At 47.2% G+C, this 10737-nt stretch overlaps 1 protein-coding gene across 1 annotated transcript in view; it reads left to right on the top strand.

The window, feature by feature from the left end:
* Positions 1-10737, top strand: part of OXTR (oxytocin receptor) — a 17188-nt gene that overhangs the window by 5399 nt on the left and 1052 nt on the right. The window lies entirely within an intron of this gene.

Raw genomic sequence — 10737 nt, 5'->3', positions numbered from 1 at the left:
GTCGTGTGACCAAGGATGCTGGTAGAGGAACTCGTTAGGCTGGAGAGGTGGACTGTGAGTCTTGTCATAACAGGACACCAGCAGTCCTGTTCACTGGTGTGTGCCCAGTGCCAGCACTCACTAGGAAGTCAACCAATGCTTGTTGAACAAATACATGGGATATGGGAAGAGGAATGTGCACGAGACAGGGCAGGGATGGGCGTGTAGAGTTGGACTCAGGAGAAATCAGGACTTTCTAAGCAGCCCTCCAACAGTAGAACTGGCTACCTGGTAAAGAAGTGAGTGCCCTATCACTGGGGGCAACCAAACATCTGTCAGGGATGTTGTACCAGGAGGAAGGTTGAAAGGCACAGGAGGCCTGGTTTTAAGTGTTTCCTCACTTGAAAATAGGTTTCCCAGCCCCTCCCTGTTTCTGTGGAGCTACAGCCCCTCCAATGCGGCCTGCCCATCTTGCAAGGACACTGTGCCCAAGGTGTGGGCGGGCCAGGCACCTTGGAGAGGGGCTGCTCTTCAGGTGACCCATTGATATGGAGAGCAGTGGGGGAGGGTGGGCAGGAGGAGATTGGACAGATCAGTTTTGGCCAAGAAGTGCTGTGAAGCTTGGCCCTTCTGGGTATAAATTGCAATTAGAGGGACAGTTAATGACCACACTCTTGTCTGATTAAGTAATTGTGCGTTCTTATATATTCTTGGCTAATGCTAATGTTTTCCCTTTGGGTTTCTGCCCCAAGGTGACTTCACTTTTTTTGTCCTAAAAAGTTTGATTAATAACAACAAAAAAATTTTTGTTGGGTGAGGCTTTGCCATATATTTTTTTCCTATTTGATGGGTGTCTGAGTGGGTTAGGAAGAGGGTGGGGAGGGGGTGCAAGGGCTGTAGGAGGGCCTTGGGTCAGCAGGAGATTAGCTCTCTGGAGAGACTGGGCTGGGCATGGGGCCAGGGTATGGCCTGTCAGCTGCCCTAGGTGGTTGGCCCACCTCCTGACCACCTTGCGCCGGCTACTGTTAGAAGCAAAAAGAAGCCCCAAAGGCTTCACTCCCAGGGGCTGGGGCTGGGTGGTGACTGAACCATGCTCTGCCAGACCCCATACATCAGGCCCCACCAGCCAGAGCCCTTGAGCCCCCAGAGACAGCACTGGAAAGTGGTGAGAATCCCTTTGGGGCACATTTCTGGGAGGTCTCTGGGCCTCTGCCATTCCCATTTGAGCAATGGGGATAATGCCTTGTGATGAAACACGACACCCTCTCTGGGCATCAGCTTCAATGAAGTGAGGAGTTGGATTAGCTGATATCAGTACCACCCCTGGTTGAGTGCTAGACCCTCTGCCCGGCCCCATCTCATCCTCACTCAAACATAGCAAGGGAAGGGAGCATTATCCCCATTTTACAGGAAACTGAAGCTCAGGGAAGCATGACCTGCTCAAGAGCACGCTGAGGAAGTGGTGGAGCTGGGATGTGGACCCAGTCATCTCATGTCGAGACTGCTAGACTGTCCCCAGGCCAGCATTTTCAAGGTGGTCCACCTCTCTTGGCATCCATATCTCCTGAGCATTTGTTAAAAAGCTGATTCCTGGCCCTGCCCTAGACTCACTGTCCCAGAGCCCTGCACCCTCTCTGCAGCTCAAACATCCTGACTCCTGGGCTCTTTCCCACAACACCCAAGCAACACGGTTGCTAACGACACTGCCCTCTCAGCACTCTGGGCTCAGAGCCTGTGTCCCTTGACTTCCCCTGTTGTCCACTGACCCTATAGTCTTAACTGCACCACCTCTCATGTTCATCCTTCCCTTCCATTAACTCCTTGGTTTAGAGCAGTTTTTTGATGTTGACATTTTGGGCCAGATAATCTTTGTTTTGAGTGTGGCATGGGAAGGGTCAGCTCTCTTGTTCATCGTAGGATATTTAGCAGCATCCCTGGCCCTACCTACTAGATGCCATGAGTACTTCCCCATCAGTTGTGACCACCAAAACATCTCCAGACATTGCCCCCTGTCCCCTAAGGGGCAAAGTCGCCCCTGGTTAAGAAGCACTGGTCTAGACCCATGTATGGGCCTGGCCTGAACTAATGTCCAACAGATGAGCGCCCCCTTGTCCCCTTTGCCCTGGGTTTGGGCCAGTCTGCCTTGTGTCCCCTGCCCAGCCTGCTGACTTGCCACTTCCCACAAGGTCCTTTTGCTTTGTGCCCATGCTGACACTGTTCCTTCCCTTCCATTAACTCCTTGGTTTAGAGCAGTTTTTTGATGTTGACATTTTGGGCCAGATAATCTTTGTTTTGAGTGTGGCATGGGAAGGGTCAGCTCTCTTGTTCATCGTAGGATATTTAGCAGCATCCCTGGCCCTACCTACTAGATGCCATGAGTACTTCCCCATCAGTTGTGACCACCAAAACATCTCCAGACATTGCCCCCTGTCCCCTAAGGGGCAAAGTCGCCCCTGGTTAAGAAGCACTGGTCTAGACCCATGTATGGGCCTGGCCTGAACTAATGTCCAACAGATGAGCGCGCCCCCTTGTCACCTTTGCCCTGGGTTTGGGCCAGTCTGCCTTGTGTCCCCTGCCCGGCCTGCTGACTTGCCACTTCCCACAAGGTCCTTTTGCTTTGTGCCCATGCCGACACTGTTCTCACCATGGAAGTGCCCACCCCAGTCTCTCCTGTGGAGACCCATCCTTCAGAGCCCAAGTCTAATGTGTGGGCTTCTTTGTACACAACTCCAGGGGCTGCCATTTACCTCATGGATAGTGAAGAAGATGCTTCCAGGAGCTGTGCAGGAACACCCTGAACAGCGAGACCTAGAACCTCATCCATGTGCCCCTTTCATGAAACCCTCTCTGTTTCCCCATGCTGGGGTCACCTTCCTCCTTTGAATGCCAATGCATTCATTCTATAAACAGCTATTCAGTGCCTCTGGAGGGTTTTGTCACACGGCCTCTGCTTTGATCTGTCAATCTTCTGGTGAGGGAAGTTTGCAAGGAGCCCTCCCCAGGCTTTCACCCTCCCTGTGGCCTATGGCTGGCTTATTCATAAATGTGGGAAAGTCAGGCCAAGGTTGGTCACCAAACTCTGGGTACATCCACATACCTCTGGGAAGGACACCTCCATTTTCTGCCAGGCTGGTGTTGAGGTCTTATGTCCCAAGGTGTAGCCAGATGGAGTGGCAGCAGTGATCCTAGACTGTTGACTAAAACTGCCTGGAGCTCAGTTTTCTGGGGTTAAGAATAGAGTTTAAAGTGTGGGGAGGGGGTGGACTGTGCCAGTGGCACAGTGCCTGGCATATAGTACATGTTCAATAAATGTTTGCTTTAAAAAGAGAAATTTCAAGATGGGTCAGGGTCCTGGGGTAAGTCAGTGCAGTTGAGGGGGAGAGAATTGTTTTGAGCTCAGGAACAGCATTTTAGCAGAGGCCCTGCGGTTTCATTTGAGGAGTGGTGGCAAGCCCAATGATGCTGGGAACCAGAGTGTCAAGAGGTAAAGAGAAACTAAGGCCTCACCTGGAGGAGACAGCAGGAGACGAGGTGGGGAGGTTCTAGGTCTGGGTCTTGGAAACCCAAGGGAACCCTTGCATGAGGGGTGGGCGGGAGTAGAGTATAACCAGGTGGTTTTCAGTGTCCCAGCCTGGGATTCCTGTGATCCTGATTCCTGGCCTCTGCCAGAGCCTCTCTTTGTGCTCCACCGGAAGCTGGCGCTTCCTACCCATTTACCAGATGCTCAAGTACCACGGCCCTCTGCCCTTCAAGCCCACGCCTCACACTGTAGTGACCACTCTTGCTTATTCTGTTTATTTCTCTTTCTCTCTGCCTGACCTCGATATCTGAGTGTGAACTTAATTTTCCTGGAGTGAATTGTATTTGAGTCCAGTTGTCTTATTAAAAGGCCATTTCTTGTCATCAAGCAAGGAAATTATCTTTTTGCTTTTCCAATGTGCCAGTAAGAGGTGGCTGATTTATCAGGACTTCTGTCTGCTAATTTCATGCTTCAGTTCAATTCAGTACCTCTGCCTACTTTCCAGTCTCTGCTAGCTAGGGACAGAGCTACAAATGAGACTCAGTCCCCAGCTATAGACTGTAAACATAAATAATGACAGTATGAAGGGAAGGTGCTGTTAGAGAGGTATTTATCAAGTACTGTGAATGCAGCAGGAGGGATTCATTGATTCTGTCTGTCTGGGAAAAAAAAAATCAAGAAGACTTCAGAGAGGAAGTAACATTTGAAAAGGGTTTTGAAGGATGAGTAGGAGTTGGCTATGCAAAGAAACAGATGTACATTTCATAGAGATCATTGGACAGTTACTTTATTATCTTTTCCCCTATTGGAGGGATACTTCTCAAACTTCAGTGTGTGCACAAATCATGTGGGGGGCCTTGTTAAAATGCAGATGCTGATTCGGAGGGTCTGGGTGGGGTCCCAAGAGTTTGCGTTTTTAACAAGCACCTAGGTGATGCCTATATAGTGTGCATGCATCTGGTCCACTGACTAATTACACGTTGAGTAGTAAGTCTTTAATACCTTATCTTTTTTTCTAAAATGTGCAGTTTGCCTTTATACATATGGCCCAAATTGGCTGCAGGACCCTGTCATCCCCACAAAGTACAGAAGGGCTGGTCATTTGCAAAAAAGATCCCAACTCTTCTGCTTCCAGAATGTGGTTATCCTTAGGTCCAGCCAAGTGAACCCAACATGTCCCCTAGGTTTGAGCAGTGACATAATAGAAGCTCGTTTAACACTCTGTAGCCTACAGATTTGGCTGTTAATCCTGACTTATGATATACATATCATAAGTGGGGTGATCATACACTTGTGATTCTTAGAACAATTCCAATGTTGTCAAATTATGGGTTTATTTCCAAAGAAGGCACTCTGTAATCCGTATTAGCACTTAATCTTTATATATGTGTACATTAAAAAAAACAAAACTAAACTAAACTAAAGGACTTCCTTAGACCACGACTCCCAAATTTCTACAAAGCCCCTATGGGAATAAGGAACTTAGACCTGAATTCCTGATTCCCGGGTGGTGGTGCGGGGGGGTTTTTTTCGGGGAGGCCTTGGACCAATGATTGGTTCTGGAGTGAGGGCCTCTTATAAAAGTTGATGAGCTTGATTCAATTCAAATGAGACATGTCAGATGCTCCCTATGTCCTTGAATTGTATGAGGAACACCTCATGAACAACACGGCCCAGAGGGGCCTTGGACAGCTGCACGTCAGCTGTCCTGGGCTAATTCGGGCCTCGGGTGACAGAGGAGTGCCGGGAAATTTGAGTGGAGGAAGTGCTGGGAAATCCGAACAGGGTTCTTGAGGCTTGAGTAAAGCCAGGGCTGTAGGCGGGTGGACAGCTTGGGCATACTGTCCTGGAGTGGCCCTCTGCCACCCACCCCTCCATGAATCACAGTGCTGAGAGGGAATAACAGTTGCTTCTGTCTTCTGGGGGTAGGACTGCCCAGCAGGAGACATCTTCTTTTGGCGGGTGGTCATTTCTGCTCATGTCCGCTGCTTGGCATGTAGGAGTACCCCCTTGAAGATCACCCACGGTCCCTAGCTTCAGCCCACAAGCACCTCCCCAAAATGCTGCAACTCCTTGTTTAATAGAGTGCCTGTCTTGTATTTCCCTCTTTCCAACCTGTGTTTGTAAATCCCTTGAGGGCTGTGTTTGTAAATCCCCAGGGCCAGCTCAGTGGCTGGCACCACGTACAGTAGCATGAAAAGGTGCACGAACATCTCATTTCCTCTTTCTCCTTCTCTGAGAAATGCCCTGAGCTCCAGGCCTGTCAGGTATGAGGGCCAATCCCTGGACCAGAGCCTCCCACTCACCCTCCCTTCTGGGCAGGCATCAGAGAGAGTAATGCACAGGCACTCGGGGCTCGCCCTTGGGGAAAAGTGTTCTTTTCATGGGGGAGCGAATGGAGGAGATATGATTAGAATGGAGTCTCCCTGTGGAGACTTTGAACTCCTGCCCTTTCCAGGGTTGCCACCACCCTTACCCTTTTGGGTTTTGTACGTCACTGGCAGAGTAAGTTTTCCAAAAATGGACTGTCTAGAGTTCCTTTGGTGTCACATAACCCAATCTCAGGGCTCTGAGTTTTTATTTATTTTTTCTTTGATTTTAAGTCATGGAGAAAAGGGCAAAGGACAGTTTCTTTAATCGACCTGGGACTTTGGGCTTTAAAAAATTATGCAGTTGATCATGTCTCATATTCATCAATAATAATAATGCTAATCACTTGAATGAACACTTTGCCATTCATAAAGCTCTTTTATACAATTTTTGTTTTTAATTTTCTTAAAGTCCTTGTGAATGTTCCCTTCATTTTATAGATAAAGATATTAAGGCTCAGGCAGACGATGTGGCTCAGAGAATGATTAGGTGGGAAGGGGATTTGGACCCAGGGTTCCGCTTTGAGCCCATGCTCCACTGTGAATGGCTCCACTGCCCCCAGAGAAGGTGCTGGCTGCAGACCATACCTTTCTCGTAGGAGTGAGATGAATTTGACTTCCAGATCCTCCTTTTCTCTGCACTGACTTCATCTTTCTGCTTTGTGGAAAGTGTGGCCTGAGGCCAGTCTCATGGAGAGTTTGGGTGTGGGGATGACCCTTCAAAAAAGGGTCCAGGATGACCCTGGATTAAAGCAAAGGGGTGGCCTATGTCCCTCTGCATGGAATAGTCATTGGGTGTGGCTGCCCTGGACAAAGGTGGTGCCCTGAGAGAAGCTCAGCTGTGAGCACTCACAGTCGGCTCTCTGGCAGCTGGGGGATGAGCACCTGCATCCTAAAGGGGGACTTGGGTGCAGCCACCACAGTATCCGCTGCAGACCTGCTGGACTCAACTTGAGGCAGTGTCACTCTAACTCACCTTTTCAGTCAGTGCCTGATGAGCAGCTACCCAGCGGGTGGGTGAGTGTTAAAAAAAGACAACACGGTGAGGATTTTGGTGTCCAAGAACCAGGAGGGTGGCGTGGCCCTGGAACTTCCAGTGGGAATGCAGGTGAGCAGAAAGGAGAGAGGCAGGTTGTACAGTGTGGAGAGTCAGCAGCTCCTCCCCGCTGGAATGTCCAGGCTCGTGTGTGAGCGCAAATAACTGGTGGCACTGAAATCTGAAGAGCAACATTAGATAGTCACAGGACCCCAAGTAATGTGGAATAAGCCAAAAGCATTCTTATCTAATGCTTGTACATTGTTTCACACCACCTTTGACTTCCTGAAGCCCAGGCATCCCCCTTGCCTTCCCCAGAGATGGCCCATTGTTTCAGTCTGTTTAAACCTATCAAAAAATTACAAGCTGGCTAAGAAGGGTAGATCAGCTCTGCAGGCTGCATGGATGGTGGGGTCTTTGGAGGCAGCACAAAAATCTGTGTATAAGCTGACCTTCTTGGCCATGCAATCTAGCCCAGGAGCCACCCTGGACAAACACTGTCACATGGTGGTGCAGCTTTCAGAAGCTCAGCCAATGAGTCCTGTGTCCTATGTCTCCCCACCCCTGCCCCAGGCTGCCTCAGATTCCAAGACGCATCCCAGCCCAGGGAACAGCCGCTCCCCATTGTTTCACATGTGTCAGTGCTAATTCTGTTATTAGTAAGAAAAGTAACATTTATTGAGCACATACACATCACTGTAGTAAGAATGACAATAGCTAAGCTTTAAGTGTTTACTGTGATCGAATGATAAGAACTACGGTGAGTACCTGGTATACAGTCTAATTAAATTTGGCAATGATTCTGTACAGATGTTCTTTTTATTATTCCCATTTCACAGATGGAGAAACCGAGGTTAAGAGAGATTAGGTGATTTGACCAAGAACACACAGGTGCAAAGTGGCAGAGCTAGGATTTGTGCCAGGCCTGAGTAACTCGAGAGCTAAGTTTTGCTCCTGGTAATGTGGGGAGAAGTAGGCTAAGCTTGCCTTGTGGTTCTGTCTCTCCCCTTTCTGAGCCCTTTCCCACACTTTAAAAAAATCTGCATCTCCTATAAGCATCAAAGGTTGGCTAACTTTTTCTGTAAAAGGCCAAACAGTAAATATTTTAGGCTTGCGGAGTATAAGTTCTCTATAACACTACTCAGCCTTTGCCCTTGTAGTGCAAAAGCTGCCACAGACAACTGTGAACGAATGGACATGACTGTGTTCCAATAAAACTTTATTTACACAAACAAGCTGTAGGTGGGATTTGGCCCTTGGGCTGTAGTTAGCTGGCCCCTGGTCTGGACCAGGAGACACTTGTGCCGAGAGGGATGGTGATCTAATAGGAGGCAATATGCTTTTCCTCCCAGGTACACTTGGATTTTAAAAGACCATCCCTGGGGAGTGGGCAATGCTTAGCTTTTGAGAGGAGCAGCGAAGTTATTCTCTGACTCTGTCCCTCAAATCACACCATGAGGGCAATTGCAAGGCCAGCCTGTGTCTTTGCATCGGAACTGAGAGGATTCGCTGGTTGGAATCAACCTGACTGACACATGTAAATGCTGCCCTAGTTTTAAGAGGAATCAGATTTTATTACTTTCAGGTAGGAACATAGAGTGACTTACTGTGTCACCCTTACTGGGGAAGCTTCACTTTTCTCACTCTCTTCATCTATAAAATGGGGATATGGCTGCTTTGAAAGCTGTCCTGTTCTGTGCAAGCTTGAGCAGTAGTTGCAATGGGCATTTTTATATGTTCCCTGAAAACGTCATTGTGAAATGCAAGGACAATATTTTCCATACTTTGTTCTGTTCCTGCTCCTCTGCAATCCTGTGAAGCCTTTTTAGCCACCAGAAGGGGCAGTGTCGTGGCCTAAACAAGATACAGTAAGTGCAGAGAGCAGGTGCGGTGCAGTCACTTTCTGCTTAGAAACAATTAATGGCTCCCCAGTGCCTGTAGATTAAAGTTCAGATTCAGCCTGGATTCAAGATCCTCCTCACCTTGGCTCTCTTCTCCTGCGAAACTTCCCTTCCCCAACCCTGGAAATCCCTGAATGCTCTTGGTCAGTCTCACTTGTGTGTCTGTATTCTTGCTGCCCTTTGAAAAGTCCTCCATAGCCCCTGTTTTTTATTCTCAAATAGCTCTCCTTCCGGCTGATGGCTTGAAATGCCACTGCTAGGGACTCATGTCTTGGATGATTAAGATATTCGCCAAAAAAAAAAAGAAAAAAAAAAAAAAGTCCAAATGTGTCCTTAGCCCTGGCAGCTTGATTTGAGCAGGTTCAGCTTAGGGAGGGTCATCCATCCCCCAGGAGCCAGGCCAGGCCAGTCATTCATGTCCGTGGCCACCAGGTGGGGGCAGAGGTGCTGGCCATGGCCCCTACTCCTTCCACCCAGGCTGGCTGGACACTAGGGAATTCGTTAAGTGATTACTTTTTTGTTGATGTTACTGTAGTTTTTTTTTTTTTTTTAAATAAGATAAATAATTGTAAAAAGTGTGGCTTAAATGAACAGCTAAGATTATACCATATAACTCTACACAGCTGGGTAAAAGACGGTAACTTTCTGTCCAAGAGTGAACTTCATTCCTGAAACTTCCTGCTATTCCTTTTCATAGCCTTGTATACCTGCATTTTCCCCTTTGTGTCCGATAGTTTACTTTTATATGCCTTTTTAAATTCTGATTTTTATGTTTTGATTTTGCCTCTTTCATTTTATATGTTTAATTATGATGTTGAACACATCCTATTCTTGGTGATATTTCACCAGAATTTCTAAACTTAAATTCATCTTCTTCTTACCCATCCAATTCAAAGCAATTTTTTTCATTCTTTTATATAGAAAGTGAAAAATTTAATTGCCTTTTAATCCTCCTTCATTCTTCCTCTTTATTTTAAAAAAAAATTAATTAGTCTAAGGATTAGATTTCTCTCCTTGGCTTTCTAAACTTTCTCTTTTGAAAAATTTTTGATTTCTTGGGATTTGTCGTAGTTCTCTTTGGTTCCTGGTGCACCAAGTAATTAGAACAGTGGTTTTCAAACTTGCCTGTTCCTCAGAATCCCCTGGAGGGATTCTGTTATTTACAACAAATCGCTGAACCTTGCCCCCAGGATTGTGATTCAGTAGTTCTAGGGTAGAGCCTGAGAACCTTCATTTCTAACAGGTTCCCAGGTGATCTGGGGACCCCACTTTGAGAAGCACTGAATTCATCTCACAAACAACCACCCTTCTTTCTTTGGTGCGAGGAGACTTTGTGCTCTGCACTGATGGTGGCATCTAGATCTTGTAGCTCCAGGCACCCCGCTCCTCCCACCCCATTAGCAACCCTTTCTTGGATTTAGCTTTTTGAATTCAGGAGTTATCTTTTGAAAACTTTTCTGCAGAAAAGACGAAGACTCACGGATTTTCCAAGCCTTCTTGCTGTTGCCTTCACTCATGAGAATGTGGTTGTGAACAGAGTTCTTGGGTATTTTGTTTTCTTTGGGTTTCTGGAGGTGTTGCCTGTGCTTTTTTGTTGGTGGGCGATGTCTGCAGTTTGTCAGATTTGTCCATTGAAAAAAACCCAGATTTTTTTTTTCCTTCTACTTTCAAGTTTTTCAGGTTAGGAATTTTCTTTCCCCTTAAGGCTTAAATTTGTGACAAGCCATGTCATGAAGTCGATTTCTGATCATTCATTCTGCTTGAAACTCAATAAATTCTCTGTGTAATAGCTTCTACACAGTGCTTCATATACTTTTAGTGTCACTTTTTTTTCTTTGTAAGTCTGTTGTCATGCCGAGGCAGTGCTCTTAGGGATATCTTCACAGAAACGCTTTCAGTGTTCTCAGCTGATGGCCTCCACTTTCTTGCCAC

This window comes from Pteropus alecto, unplaced genomic scaffold (assembly GCF_000325575.1).
Source record: "Pteropus alecto unplaced genomic scaffold, ASM32557v1 scaffold75, whole genome shotgun sequence".
NCBI lineage: Eukaryota > Metazoa > Chordata > Mammalia > Chiroptera > Pteropodidae > Pteropus > Pteropus alecto.
This window is presented reverse-complemented; position numbering and strand designations above follow the sequence as displayed.